Source organism: Triticum dicoccoides, chromosome 7B, assembly GCF_002162155.2.
Source record: "Triticum dicoccoides isolate Atlit2015 ecotype Zavitan chromosome 7B, WEW_v2.0, whole genome shotgun sequence".
Classification (NCBI taxonomy): domain Eukaryota; kingdom Viridiplantae; phylum Streptophyta; class Magnoliopsida; order Poales; family Poaceae; genus Triticum; species Triticum dicoccoides.
This window is the reverse complement of record NC_041393.1, coordinates 77,019,518-77,033,672: the sequence shown is the minus strand read 5'-3', so window position 1 is coordinate 77,033,672 and position 14,155 is coordinate 77,019,518.

Here is a 14,155-nt window from a genome sequence, read left to right as displayed (position 1 = left end):
GGGACAACATGGACACGACAAAATATCTCCACGTATTCCTGATTCGAATAGTGCATACCAGCAAATAATCAAAGTGTTCAAAACCTTAGAAATGTTTTTAATCATGTTAAAAATTAGTGAAGTTCCATGGTAAAATGATCATTTTAGCATCGTACAGAAAAAACAGTGATATAAAATAAATGCAAATTTCAAGAACTAATCCTGATTTTTTTAATCATAGAGTCCAGAAAACGTTTTGTTATTTCCTGAAAATCGAATGACATATAATTCTTCAAGATGAAAGTCTGTAAGCATTTCTTAATTTTTTAACATTGGGAACTACTTCTCACAGTGAGTACATGCTTTCAGGGTGTGTCACTGAATTATCCATCATGTTGCTATTTTTCTATTCAGAAATAGTTACTTCCAGATCCTTTAGCTGATGCCTCTGCGATGTTAGGGCTCCTTTGATTCAAAAGATTTTCATAGGAATTTTGAAGGATTAGAATCCTTAAGAATTTTTTTTATGTTCGTTGTTTCATTCATAGGATCGAATTCTATAGGAATTTTTCTAAAGATTTTTTTACTACTTCCCATAGGATGTGTAGCATCTACTCAAACCTTTTTGAAAGAATCTTTTGTTTTCTCTGTGATGCAACCAAACAGCCCAAAAATCTTGTAGGGTTGAGATGAGCATGACATTTCAATCCTATTTGTTTTCCTATTCATGTGTCTTTAGAGTACTGTGAATCAAAGACGCCCTTATAGTGTTAAAGTGAAATAGTTTTTTCAACATAAGTACTGATGTTGTCCTTGCATTTTTCAGGCCACTACGCTAGTTGTAGTAAATGCCAAAGCTTTCCTCCTTTATAAGTGAATGGGCAAGAACTCCAAGAATGATTCATGTACAAAGGGTGGTGAACACTGACGCGTTGTATAGAGACTGGAGAGAGAATTTTGGGATTAGTAAAGGGTGCAAGACAATTTGAATATGTTTTGGCATTGCACTGATAGCCAACACCTGGTTGTGAAAACTTGATGATGAATATGTAGTGTTATAGAATGAAGATGCAAGGATTGGAGGCACTAGAAAAATGTAGTAGTCCAGAATTGAAGATATGTCGTGAGATATTGAAGCGATATGGGATGTTCCTATCCATCTGACGAACCGGTTGCCAGTTTGTGTTATTGCTGGGCCGCACTGGGTCTTAGCTGCCACCATGCACACCACCAAGATTCCGCGTCGCAGTACCGTCGGTGTGTCGTTGCGTCCATGGCGCAAATGTCAAATACAACAAAGAAGTTAAGCAAACTATATGAAACTATTTTTATTAATTCTATGCAAATTGGGATTAATGGTTTGCGAGTTAGTTATTTTGAAGTTTCAACATTGCATTGACGTGTTGACACCATTATCTTCTTTTCCTCTCGTACATGCATCCATACAGTGGCCCTAAAGTGCTAGTGCTAACTATTTAGGGTGCCAAAATTTTCCATGCTCTTTTTAGAAAGGAGGCATCTGCCCGGCCTTAAACTGAGGCCCTTAAGTACGGTAGCGGGCAAAGAAATCCTAAACAAAGCAACAAAGCGCAGTCTAGATGCAGCGCAAAGGGAGTACGGATACAGGCCATCGGCCATACACGCGGCATAACGCGGTAGAAACGAGATCATACAGCCCGACTGAGAGAAACTGGACCGCCATCCAGTCGACGACAAACACGGGATGACAAGGAAGCATGGGCAGCGAAGCCATGGGCGGTGCCTATGTAGCACGATGAAGCTCAGTGCACTTTGCTCGCACCCTTGACGCGAGCACCTCCACGTGTCAATATCTTGACTAAATTTTGGCCCCTCCTAAATTTCTTGACTAATTTTTCTCCGACTCTCATGCAAGAAGACCAGATTAAAAGGCAAATTAACTCTTTTTGGCCCCTCCTCGCTTCAACATTTTTCTTTTGTGTCATCCTCGATTCTCCTCTAGTAGATTCAACGTTATTATTCAAAGGAACCCTGTCCAGTGTTTTTTTCTTTCAAAAATTAGCAACTGAGCTGCTAAGATTCCATTGGCAGAAGAAGAAGCCGATGGCTGAAACTGCTTGGTTTTTTGGAGGGAAACCCGATGAAAACATGCACAAAGGGCACACCACAAGAAGCTAAACTAGGTAAAAGCACGAGATGACATACAAAAACGCCAAAAGACCAGAAAACACAAAATAAGTAGAGACTACTATGGGGGAACGAGCGTTGCTGGACTTTCGTCAAGAGAAACTGCACACTTGGGGCGAGGGTGACGCCCCAGACACACCCCCACCACTAGACATGGAGCCGGCATACCGTCACCCTCCATAGCATCCCACCAGAGTGTTGTGGCAACCCACCACCGCGAGCCAAGCCACCGTCCCAAACCATGTCCCTGTGAGTGGCGAGGACGAACCTCGGTTTATCCATCCGAGGCACGAACTTTGCCCGGCCACATCATCGGATGGTGATTAGAGGGATGGGGTAGAGGAGAGATGCGGGCGACAGTGATTTAGGGTTTTTTTTTCTGGCCGCTGTACCACGAGAAAGGGAAGGTGTAGCTGGAGCAGCACGAGAAAAAGGACCACCGTAGTGCTACACATGGCCACTGGTACCAGTTGCGCAATGGGCGCTATGCCGCTATCAATGTCAACATCGGTACAGTTGCACCGTAGTGCTACACATGGCCACTGGTACCAGTTGCGCAATGGGCGCTATGCCGCTATCAATGTCAACATCGGTACAGTTGCACCGTTTGCATTGCATGGCCAGGTACTAAGAATCAATGTCAACATCGGTACAGTTGCACCGTTTGCATTGCATGGCCAGGTACTAAGAATCGATGTCAACATCGGTACAGTTGCACCGTTTGCATTGCATGGCCATGTACTAAGAATCAATGACAACATCGGTACAGTTGCACCGTTTGCATTGCATGGCCAGGGACTAAGAGCATCTCCAACGGCCGCGCTAAGCGCCGCGCGCAAAAAACCTGTTTGCCGCGCGCGCTTCGGCCTGTTTAGCGCGGCCGCCAGCGCTGACTCCAGCAGCCGCGCTATAATGCAGCACGCGCGCCGCTCCTGCAGCGCGCAAAAATACAGCGCGCGCGACTCGCCGGGCATTTAACATATATGTGATATTCTGGACACAAAATGAATTTGAAACATTCATCAAAATGCAATGAACATGTGAAATTTGACACAAACAAGTTGATGAATAAAAGTTCATGCCCACAAGTTCAAAATCATGCCCACAAGTTCATCCAACCAAGTTCAAATGCAAACTAAAGTTCAAGACATAAATGAAAGACACATCAATCATCTTCCTCGTCTTCGTCCTCATCTTTCGAAGACGATTCTTCCGCCTCCAAAGATGAATCTTCCTCTCTAACCTCATCACGCACCGCATCACGTGAAGCTCTGACGGTGTTGGCAAGATTTTCAACGGCATCTTCATGGGAATGTGTGTGAGGAGGCACATCGAAAGACATTCCACCCATGGCGGCCGGAGGTGCACCCATGCCTCCCATGAGAGAAGCAAAACTCATGCCTCCCATGGCGGCCATAGCGTCGGAGGGTGCTCCAAAGCCACCCATGCCTCCCATGGCAGCCGGAGATGCACCCATGCCTCCCATGGCGGGCGGCCGTGCACCCATGCCTCCCATGGCTCCGAAGCCACCCATGCCTCCCATGGCGCCAAGGCCACCGCCACCCATCGCGCCAAGGCCACTGCCACCCATGCCGCTGAAGCCATCGCCACCCATGCCGTCGAGGCCACCGCCACTCATGCCGCCAAGGCCACCGCCACCCATGGCGCCAAGGCCATCGCCACCCATGCCGCCAAGGCCACCGCCACTCATGCGGATCATGGCTCTTTTTTGGATCAATACTTCTTCACGGGCAAAATTGACATATTCCTTTTGCGCTTCATTGAGGTTGGATGTGTCCAAGAAGAACAAGTGCTTCTCCCATTCCAACAATCTAGTTCGCTCCTCATTGCTCACCTTCCTCTCCTCCAAAGCCACCTTCCTCTCCTCGGCCGCCACCCTTCTCTCCTCGGCCGCGGCATCTTGGTTCCTTGCCATTTTTCTCACCTCGTTGGCTTCTCTTCTTGTGTTGACAATTGCTTCCATAGCATTTTTGAGCTCATCATCTCCTTTCCTCTTCTTTTCGGTTTTGTCTTTCTTGCATCCATCCGGTCGTTTTGGCTTCGAGTATGAAACCGAGTTGGGTGTGGGGCTTCTCTTGCCGTCATCACTTGATGCATCATCCTACTCATCATCATCATTCAACTCAATTGTTCGCTTGCGTTTGTTGCTCAAATGCAAATCATCCAAACCATCATGTTTCTTCCATTTCTCATCATCCTTTAACACTTCATAGCAATGAGGCAAGGTAAAGATCCTGCCTTTCTTGATCTTCCCCTTCTTGGTTGTCTTCGTCTCTTCTTTGAACAAGTTGTGTGCAATGTTGTACTACAAGAAAAACAAAACAAGGTAGCACTTCGGTCACCAAAAACAAGTATCATGAACATATATGAGATGCCACTTACTCGATCATCCTCATTTGTGCCACTTGGGTTAATCTTGTCAACTGCCTTTTGTGCGGCCGCCCACTTTTGACAATCTGAGTTGATTGTCGACCATCGGGACCGAAGTGATCTCTCGGAGCGGTCAACTCCACTCACGTTGTGAGCATCAAAGTGTTCTTTCATTCGCCCCCAATACGCGTCTCTACTTTGATCACCTCCAATGGATGGATCCCTCGACACTTGCAAATAAGTATAGGATAGTAACTTGTCATCGTTGGTGGTGTAATTGCCCGCTCTTCCTTTCGGCGCGTCGACAATGCCCTCACCCTCCTCGTCCACCTCAAACTCATGGTCTTCGAAATGGATGTCATTGCTTTGAGACCAATGCGAATTGTTGGACCCAACACCCATAGTTGACATGTATGCATCATCGTTGAGACAACAAAGTTTTTTGAACAATGCAAATAAGCTATCTATATGTGATGATGCATTGAAAAAATAACAAGAAAAGAAAAGTTGGAAATTTTTTCACCTTGGGGGCATTTCGTCGAACACGTGGTGCGCGTCGGCGGCCGGCTCAATGAGGGAGCTCGCCGGTGCTTCGGTAGCCGCCGCGGCCGTCGAACGCCCTGCAAGCTTCTTTCCCCTCGCCTTTGTGCTGCCGGAGCCGTCCACCGCCTTGTTCTTCTTCGCGGATGTTTTGCCCTTCTTCGGCCGCGCCGCATTGGGGACCTTCGACGGTGCGGCGGCGGCACGGGACGGCGCCGACGCGACGCCACCCGGCGCCGTGGTCATCCGCGGCGGCAAGAAGAGGTTGTGCGCGAGGCCGACACTCGGCGGAGCTCCGGCGGTGGCGACACCAATGCTCCCCGCGCTAGGGTTTTCGGCGGCGGCAGGGGGGTCGCGGCTGTACAACGGGGTGAGCCGGGTGCCGGTGTGCGCGTCCATGGGTGGGTGGCAGGGCGCCGGCGCCGGCACGCGTGGGGCGTAGGAGGAGGAGAGGAGAGAGTGCGGCGCGAGCGCTCGAGTGTGCCGAGAGCTGTAGCGGGCGCCCGAAATACACCACGCGGGATCGTGATTCCGACCGCGCGCCTGTCAGGACCGAATTTTCGGGATATTAATTTGCCAGAAAATGGCCCTTGTGCTCACCAGCCCCAGGATTACTGTTAGCTGATGAGGCACAAACTTAATACAGAAATATCCAAGCAAATTACAAAATATGTAGTACAACATCATTCTAGCCTATGAGTACAACACAAGGTTTCTAGTGATTGATGGTGGAAGCGGTTTGTGGTCTTTCAGTGTCTATGTGACTCCAATTCCCGCAGGAACAGCTGACCTGGATAACTCCTATCTTCGCGAGGCTGCTATCGCCATTGTTTAGGTTCCGGGGCTGTCATCGCAACGCTCCTCTCCAAGCAAGAAATCTAGCCAAGACAACAGCCAGGGACAAGCCAGTGAGTACTTTGAATGTACTCGCAAACATTACGAACACGGGTATAATATAACAAACGATAATCATGCTCTGAAATATTCTATGATCACAACGTCAGTCATAAAATAAAATCCATGATGCACGTAAGCAAGTTATTCACATAACACACAAATAATGAAATTAGAGAGTAGAGATAGAATGCCTTAGTCGAACGTCTGAGCGACACCACATAAAGGGCTCATAAGTGAAATAAGTAACAAACGTGCCGCAGTCGGGCGTCTGTGCGACGCCACATAAAGGGCTTATAAAGTAGATACATAACAAGCATGCCACAGTCCGGTATCTCAACGACACCACATAAAGGGCTTATATAGTAAATCAATAACAAACATGCCACAGTCGGGCGTCTGTGCAACACCACATAAAGGGCTTATAACAGAATAATCACAATGAATCCAGGAGGTAGAACCGTCCCAAGGATACTCAATAAATCAAATAATGAGAATACTTAGTCCATAATAATAATAATCATAATCATCATATGTCACCGGTCATAATCAAAGTTCTGGCTTAGTAGTTTTTCCTCCGAAGACCGACACTAAGACCGACACTTGACCCATCCCATATTGTAGTCCTTAACCATGGACACGGCTATTCGAATAGATATAATCTCTGCAGAGGGTGTACTCTTTACCCACGAGTAACGGATTCCATTAGTCCATCTGGACTAATTCCGCCTACGATCTTTTAATTGAAAACACACCTAACCGCACACAACAGCCTGAATTATCGGTGTCTGGGATCACCCACGACACTCGTTAAGCAAAACTCTAACAGGGGAGGCTACAACCTCGATTAGCATGGGATCACAAATTTATAACGCACGCAAACTAGGGGAGCTACCCCCTCGGCTACAACCGAAAACACCCATGCCCCCGGACCAGGTGGCATGCCTATCGGATGCAGCCGGTATCTTCCACCATGGCCTCTCTGTACGGTGTGTGCTAGAAAGGGGTTGACAACTTACTGAACCGTACCCTACCTACGGCAGGGACAAGTGGTAGTACGAAACAAGTATGGGGGTTACTGGAACAAGACTCGATCTACGATCGACTCAGGAGGTTTAAGTATTACCTGCACGATTAGCATAACAAATATGTTTCCAACCAACAGACAGAATCACATCTCATCATACCTTACTATGCCATACCGGACACAACCGTCTCGACGAAGACCGGAGACAAGCTCGTGTCTACCCAAGACAGAGGCTTTCCCGGCTTCCTTCCGATAGACATGATAGGCATATGAGGGTGATTACTATCACAACGTATCAAATTCCAATAGCACGGAATCATCAATATGCACTTATGAGTAGGTTCGTACCACCCCCCAAAAAATAACGAAAACTCCGAGACGAGTGATGGAGTCATGTACCTAGGGTAGGGTCACAGACCTGATCTAAGTACCCTGCCCAAGGACACCCTTAGAAGAAATCACCTTCCAGTCGACCTACGAGGGACTCACTCGACTGACTTGAAGCACTCGACCACGAAGACTCACTCGACCACCAGAAGGACAAGAGGCACTCTGCACTGCAACGGTCTGTAATTAAGTAGACTTTATGATAGTAAAGACACTTTATGTGGGGCGTTACCAGTAACGCCCCGGACTTAATGTACCTTAAACCCTTCATTACGTGGGTTGGCTGGGGTCCTGGCGCACTCTATATAAGCCACCGCCCTCCATAGGCAGAAGGGTTCGGCACCCTGTAATCCATATACACATAATCCACTCGATCGCCTCCGGGCTCCGAGACGTATGGCTTTTACTTCCTCCGAGAAGGGCCTGAACTCGTACATCTCTTGTGTTTACAACCTGTCCATAGCTAGAACCTTGCCTCTCCATACCTACCCCCCACTCTACTGTCAGACTTAGATCCACGATAGTTGGCGCCCACCGTGGGGCAGGTGTTTTAGCGATTTTGTGGAGAAGTTGCGATTCTTCCGAGTACTTTCATCATGGTAGCTGCTGGAGTTTTGGTCGAGGTTCGAGAGATTCGTCTCGGTACTCTCACCTTCGTCGCCGACGACTCCGCCTGGCTCCAGGAGGCTCCACTCGACGTCGATGCGCTCCCCGTCCGCGGTGCGACGCATTTTCGCGCATGTGTCCCGCGGCGTTCTGCTGCGGCAGCCGTCGACCCCATATCGGTCGACTCCCCTATTGACCGCCCTCCCGGTCTCCCGCCAGCGCAAGCGCTCGGGTCGGTCGAGGCTTCAGCGGTGGGTGAGACACGCGGTGGCTCGCCAGACGGCCACCACCCAAGTTGCGGCAATCGAGCCCGACGAATCTCTCTACGGCCTGTTCGATCTGTCGACTGGCTCCGTAGAGACTGCATCCGAATGCGATAGCAGTGATCCAGCGGCGGAAATCCTGATGGTCGACGGGCCTCGCAGCCCCCCTGGCTTCGCCCGTGATGGTGGGGCAGGCGACGGAGGCGACCCTGCACGAGACCACGAAGAGTACCAGCCCGAGCCACTCGACTCTCTGCAAAGAGAAGAACTTCGCCGCAGGAACATGGATGCCCTGCATATCCCATCGCAGGAGAAACCCCCGAGGCTCGCGCCTTGGAGGAGGCACGTTTGGCCAATTTGGCCGAACGCGCTCGCCTGGAGAATCTTCAGCGAGCACTCGACGATCGCGCGCGGCAACGAGTTCCCGACGCCAATCGACGTCAACTCTTCCCGCCGACTCAGGTATATCGAACCCCAATCCAGAATTTAGCAGCTGCGACCCGTATAGCAGAGTCCATTCAGCCCTCTCAGTCGGAAGCTGGTAGAGGCTTGATGCAGATCAGGGATCTGCTCCGGGCAGCAGGAGATCAGAATTCAGCCGTGTCGCAGTCGCACAACAGAATTCACAGTCGATCCGTCGCTGCGAATACGGTTCAGTCGGCTCACAGCCCCAGATCGCTTCCGTGGCGTGAAGGGCGCGAGAATCGACGAGACCAATATGGAGACCGACACGACCGAGATGATAGGCGTCGAGTGCCCAATTCCCCTCCGAGGGGTGGGTCTTACGCTCCTCGGCAGCAAGATGACAGTTGTCAGCTCAGTGCGGGGTGAAGAGTTCCAGTCGACCCCAGAGAACCAGGCTTCGACGCGCGATCCATTATCGTGCAAGGCTTGGTCGACCGGAACAGAGCCCATCGAGGTGGACTCGACAGAGATGCGCCTACGAGCAGTCGAGTGCACGTTTCTGGTCCGGAATGTTTCAGCAGAGCTATTAGAGCCGCAGTGATTCCTCCCAATTTCAGGTTGGCAACAGGAGTCAGCAAGTTCACCGGTGAGTCTAAGCCTGAAACTTGGCTTGAGGACTACCGAGTGGCAGTTCAGATTGGTGGTGGGAATGACGAGGTGGCCATGAAGCATTTGCCCCTCATGTTGGAAGGTTCTGCCAGAGCGTGGTTGAATCAGTTACCTCCTAGCAGCATTTACACTTGGGAAGATCTGTCCTGAGTGTTCGTCAGAACGTTTGAAGGAACTTGTAAGCGACCGGCTGGATTGACGGAGCTGCAAGTTTGCGTGCAGAAGACCAATGAGACTCTCAGGGAGTATATTCAGAGATGGATCACTTTGCACCATACTGTGGAGAATGTGTTTGATCATCAGGCAGTCTGCGCCTTCAAGGATGGTGTCAAGAACAGAGAATTGAGTTTGAAATTTGGTCGAACCGGTGACATGACCTTGAGTCGGATGATGGAAATTGCTACCAAGTACGCCAACGGTGAAGAAGAAGACCGACTCCGAAGCGGCAAGCACAAGCCGAGCCAGTCGGAGAAGGGAAACACCAGTCGGAAACAGAAGCGGAAGGCTGAACCGGCAGCTCCTGGAGAGGCTCTGGCCGTGGCTCATGGAAAGTTTAAGGGGAAACCAAAAGGATCCTAGAACCCTAAGAAGGTAAAGGATAAAGAAGGGAACGACGTGATGGATATGCTGTGTCACATCCACACGAAGAAAGACGAAGAGGGGAATATCATTTACCCAAAGCATACCACTCGCCAATGTCGACTCCTGATCCAGCAGTTTCAACGAAAACAGTCTAAAGACAAGGAAAAGGAGTCGGACAAGGCCGAAGACAAGGAGGACAGTGAGGAAGGATATCCGCATGTCAACTCCACTCTGATGATCTTTGCAGATGTGGAAAGCAAGAGTCGATTGAAAGTCATTAACCGCGAGGTGAACATGGTTACCCCAGCAAAAGCAAATTATCTGAAATGGTCCCAAACACCCATCACATTCGACCAATTTGATCACCTGACTCATATTGCCACCCCTGGGAGGCAAGCTTTGGTGGTCGATCCAGTTGTCGAAGGCACTCGACTGACAAAAGTGCTGATGGACGGTGGTAGCAGGCTGAATTTGCTGTATGCAGACACACTGAAAGGAATGGGCATTCCGATGTCCCGACTGAGCGCCAGTAACATGAGCTTTCATGGAGTTATACCAGGGAAGAAAGCCGAGTCACTCGGCCAAATAGCTCTGGACGTGGTGTTTGGTGATTCGAAACATTTTCGCAAAGAGAAGTTGACGTTTGAGGCCGTGGATTTTCAGAGTGCATATCACGCCATTTTGGGGAGACCAGCTTATGCACGGTTCATGGCTCGACCATGTTACGTGTACCTCAAATTGAAGATGCCCGACCCCAAAGGAGTGATCACTGTCACCGGTGATCGGAAAAAGGCAGAAGAGTGCTTTCAGAAGGGCTCAAAGATTGCTGATTCCCAGGTGACAGCGGTCGAGTTTGAAGAATACAAGCAAAACGCAGATCCGAGTGATTTGCTGCGATCCAAGAAACCCGCCACAGAATCTGCATTTCAGTCGTCCGGTGAGACGAAGCCTGTTCACATTCACCCGACCGACCCCGATGCAGCTCCGACCCACATCTCCACAACACTCGACCCGAAATAGGAAGAAGCGCTCATCCAGTTCCTCCGTGAGAACTGGGACATTTTTGCATGGAAGCCCGCTGACATGCCAGGTGTTCCCAGGGGACTGGCTGAGCATCGCCTAAGAGTCGACTCATCAGCAAAACCAGTCAAAGAGCATCTTCGGTGGTCCGCCGTCCAGAAGAGAAAAGCCATTGGTGAGGAAGTGGCTCGACTGTTGGCGGCAGGATTTATCCGAGAGATATACCACTCCGAGTGGCTCGCTAATGTCGTCATGGTTCCTAAGAAGGACAAATCGCTCCGAATGTGCATTGATTTCAAGCACATCAACCGGGCCTGGCCGAAAGATCATTTTCCTCTCCCTCGCATAGATCAAATTGTTGACTCGACCGCGGGATGCGAGAGATTGTCTTTTCTAGACGCCTACTCCGGGTACCACCAGATCCGTCTGTACGGACCCGACGAGGTAAAAACAGCTTTCATCACTCCATTCGGGTGCTTCTGCTATATCACCATGCCATTCGGCCTCAAGAATGCCGGAGCCACATTTATGCGAATGATTCAGAAGTGTCTACTCACTCAAATCAGTCGGAATGTGGAAGCGTATATGGATGATATCGTCGTCAAGTCATGAAAAGGTTCCGACCTGCTCGCCGACCTCGCCGAAACATTTGCCAACCTCAGAAGGTATGATATCAAGCTCAATCCATCAAAGTGCACATTCGGAGTTCCTGGTGGCAAGTTACTCGGTTTTCTCGTTTCCGAGCGAGGGATCGACGCTAATCCAGAAAAGATCGGCACTATTCTCCGAATGAAACGCCCTGTGCGAGTGCACGATGTCCAGAAGCTTACTGGATGCTTGGCCGCATTAAGTCGATTCATCTCACGACTCGGTGAAAAGGCATTGCCTCTTTACCGACTGATGAAGAAGGCAGACAAGTTCGAGTGGACTCCAGAAGCTGATGCAGCGTTTGCCGAGCTAAAAGCTCTGCTCTCCACCCAGCCGGTGCTTGCTGCTCCAATCAGCAAAGAGCCTCTGTTGCTTTATATCGCAGCCACAGGACAAGTCGTCAGTACAGTGCTTACGGTCGAGCGGGAAGAGGAAGGAAAAGCTTTCAAAGTTCAGCGCCCAGTGTATTATTTGTCTGAAGTCTTGACTCCATCCAAGCAGAGATATCCTCATTATCAGAAGCTTGTGTATGGAATATACATGACCACAAAGAAGGTTGCTCATTATTTCTCTGATCATTCCATCACAGTCGTCAGCGACGCTCCACTATCAGAGATTTTGCACAACAGAGATGCAACTGGTCGAGTGGCGAAATGGGCGATTGAACTTCTTCCCCTTGATATCAGGTTTGAGGCAAAGAAAGCCATTAAGTCCCAGGCAATAGCAGATTTCCTCGCCGAGTGGATTGAACAGCAGCAGCCGACTGAGGTTCACTCGGAGCATTGGACCATGTTTTTTGATGGCTCTAAGATGTTGAATGGTTCCGGTGCTGGGGTTGTCCTGGTTTCCCCCAGAGGAGATAAGCTCAGATATGTGCTCCAGATTCACTTTGATTCCTCCAACAATGAGGCAGAGTATGAGGCCCTCTTATACGGATTGCGCATGGCCATTTCACTCGGCGTCCGTCGCCTGATGGTCTATGGCGATTCAGATTTAGTGGTCAACCAAGTGATGAAGGAGTGGGACGTGAGAAGCCCAGCCATGACTGGATACTACAGTGCAGTGAGGAAGCTGGAAAAGAAGTTCGAGGGGTTGGAGCTCCATCATATACCCCGACTGAAAAACCAAGCAGCTGATGATCTAGCAAAGATAGGTTCCAAGAGAGGAGCCATTCCGAGTGGTGTGTTCTTGGAGCATATACACACTCCGTCAGTCAAAGAAGATCCTTTCACCAAAGAAGCTCCACAGCCCAAGAGTGCGACAGATCCGACTGAGGTTGAAGTCCCAGCAGTGGTCGACTTGGTCATGGAGGTCTTGGTGGTCATTCCCGACTGGACAGTTCCGTATATCGCGTATATCCTGAGAAAAGAGCTTCCGGAAGATGAGGAAGAGGCTCGACAGATCGTCCGTCGATCTAAAGCCTTCACCGTAATCAAAGGACAGTTATATAGAGAAAGCGCGACTGGAGTTGGTCAGAAGTGCATAACACTAGAAGAAGGTCGAATCATCCTTAATGATATCCACTCGGGGACCTGTGGTCATCATGCGTCCTCTCGGACCATCGTGGCCAAAGCATACCGAGCCGGATTTTACTGGCCAAAGGCGAATGAGATGGCAAAGGAAATAGTGGATAAGTGCGAGGGATGTCAGTTCTACTCGAATATGTCGCACAAGCCTGCATCAGCTTTGAAGACCATTCCACTCGTCTGGCCTTTCGCAGTATGGGGGTTGGACATGGTTGGTCCTTTGAGAACAGGTCAAAGTGGCTTCACGCATGTACTGGTGGCAGTCGACAAGTTCACCAAGTGGATTGAGGCTAAACCAATCAAGAACCTTGACGCCGGTACTGTTGTTAGCTTCATCAGGGAACTGATATTCAGATACGGAGTCCCGCACAGCATCATTACGGATAATGGGTCGAACTTTGACTCGGAGGAATTCAGGGATTTCTGCAACTCTCAAGGCACACGAGTCGACTACGCTTCAGTCGCCCATCCGCAGACGAATGGACAAGCAGAGCGAGCCAATGGCCTGATTCTCAAGGGATTGAAACCCCGACTGATGCGTGATCTCAAGCATGCAGCTGGAGCGTGGGTCGAGGAACTTCCCTCGGTGCTTTGGGGACTACGGACCACACCTAATCGATCGACCGGAAGAACTCCATTCTTCTTGGTCTACGGAGCTGAAGCAGTCTTGCCGAGTGATCTTCTCCACAATGCTCCTCGAGTTGAGATCTACAACGAAGCAGAAGCTGAACAAGCGCGGCAGGACGCAGTCGACCTTTTAGAGGAAGAAAGGGAGATGGCTCTGATCCGATCGACCATCTACCAACAAGATTTGCGTCGTTTCCATGCCAGAAATGTGCAGGGTCGAGCCTTCCAAGAAGGAGATTTAGTCCTCCGAGTGGATCAGAAGAAACCACACAAGCTTGCTCCTTCTTGGGAAGGACCCTTCATCGTCACCAAAGTTCTCCACAACGGGGCGTACCGTCTTTACAACGTCGAACATAATATCGATGAGCCCCGAGCTTGGAACGTGGAATTACTCCGCCCATTTTACACTTAAGTTTATCACTCGG